Raw genomic sequence first — 2,272 nt, 5'->3', positions numbered from 1 at the left:
ATATAACAAACAAGAGTCTTTCTTTTTTGGAGACCCTTTTACTTCGGTTGTTATGTATAAACCGAAGTAAAAACTAAATTGCTGAATATTTAATTGAGCAAAAGGCCCAGCCCGTTTATTTATCTCCCCAAGTTGTATATATAATCAAATTAATTAAGAAACCCTATAGTAGTCCTTCATGTTCATGTGTTCCCAGCCGCCACTCTTATAGCAAACCCATTTTATCAAATTTTTTTTTTCAATTTCTCATCTAAATCTCTCTGCTCTTCTAGTCACAGATCCATGCTCCACCACATGCCGCCGCTGCCATCACGCGAGATGCATCCCCGTCGCCTCCTTTCCAAGTTCCTTCGTCGGGAGAGTCACGACACCAAGCTCCGTCACGAGAGTCGCATCCCTACTGCTTCCCTCGTCTGAGTCTCTTTCAGACCAAAAAGAAATAGAAAAGAAGATGGGGACTCAAGCAATAAAGTGTTTTCTCAGAATGTGAGCTATTTGAATCTAGCTGAATCAATTTTCTTTGTCTTTTCTATGTAATCTTTCCGAGAACTTCATGGGTTCTCTTTGTCTTTTCTATGTAATCTTTTTATGTGCCAGCCACATTAATGATAATAACTTTATTTTCTTGATCATGTTGACATGAAAGAACTTTGAAGTATGAATTATAAGATTGAGCTAGAAAAAAAAAGACAGATTATTATTTTATTTCACAATAAGATAACAATGTTTAAAAATCTGTAATGTTTTGAGATCTTGAACGTATTGTAATGTTTTTTTTAAAAGAATTATATGTGGATGAAAGAAATATATTTGGATTGAGTAATTTATATGTATTTTTTTTTTGTTTATACAGATATTACTTCGGTTATTTACAAAGAACCGAAGTAGTAAGTGTTCTTAAAATAATAAGCGACATTTATTTATACTTTTAACTTCGGTTTTTACGTAAAAACCGAAGTAGAAAGTCTATTTTTTACATCGGTTATTACGTAAGAACCGAAGTTAAAAGTTAATTTACTACTTCGCTTTTTTCAGACATTTAACTTCACTCTGATACACTGCGGTTTTTATTTGGTGCGAGAACTGAAGTGTATATGGAAAAAGAACCGAAGTAAAAGCCTATTCTCCTAGTAGTGATGGTTGAAAAGATGCATGAAAAGCATAGCGATGGAGTGAGGAAAAATGTCCCTTTCGAAGAAATTGAGAAAGGTGGTGAGCCATGGAAAATTGATGAAGAAGAATCATCCCATCCTGAAAAGCCACCGAAGAACAAGAAGAAGAAAAAGAAACATAGTAGAAAATCTCAACCACAAATGTTGGAAATTGGGAATAGACTGATTTTCTCAAACTCTCTAATGAAATCAAGGTGTGATATTGGGTTCTTAGTGAAAAAAGTTTATCCTAATGGTGTGGTGGAATGATATGATGAGCATTTGGGGAGAACATTTAAGATTACAAGAAAAGGAACAAAGTTTGGGTGAAGAGAGGTTGAGCGATACAACATCTTAGTTTCCTTGAAAGATCATTTGAAAGAAAAAAAAATGTGAAGTTTGGGTTGCTATGGTATTTGGAGGATTCATTTGTAAAGCAACCCAAACAAAGAAGAAAAAAAATACATTGAAAAAATGAATGAAGAAATTTTTTTTTAAAAAAATAAAGAAAAGAGAGAAAGAGAAAGAAAAAAAATGGAAATATGGTAAGAAAAAAAATATATTAGTGATTTCGTAATTTTCATTTTAATTTTTGTTATTTTAATTTCATTTTATTCTAATGTTTTGGGAATGGTTTTATGTTTGTTTTTGCGTTTCAGGTGTTAAAAGAATAAGAAAATGGTATTTTGGAAGTAATTTGGGTGTCTGAAGATTTTGCACACATTTTGCTGAAGCAAAATTGGGAGCAAAATGTGTGAAATTTTCAAAAAATGAAGGGTTCTGCCTGCTGCAGCAAAATTTTTACTCATAAAATTTTGCAATTTGGGAAAGCAGAAGTAAGTGGGATTTCCGTGCCCACAATGAAATGATGTTTGGGCTCACACAACATTCAAAGTTTTTTTATTAGTAATTTTTTTTTTTAAATTTTAAATTAAAAAATAGTCCATCCCCATTCATTTCTTTCACTTTCTCGTTTCTTTCCTTTTCAATTGCTCTAGCTGCCATCACCATAACCTCCATAGCAACCACCATATCACTGTAACCACCATCACCACCATCTTCTTCCTCACCTCTGACCTGCCACCACAACCCCAGAATCCCAAAGCTCCCAGACCGAGCCC

The sequence above is a fragment of the Humulus lupulus genome, chromosome X, assembly GCF_963169125.1.
Source record: "Humulus lupulus chromosome X, drHumLupu1.1, whole genome shotgun sequence".
Taxonomy (NCBI): domain Eukaryota; kingdom Viridiplantae; phylum Streptophyta; class Magnoliopsida; order Rosales; family Cannabaceae; genus Humulus; species Humulus lupulus.
The sequence above is the reverse complement of the archived record's forward strand: the minus strand, read 5'-3'. Positions refer to the sequence as shown.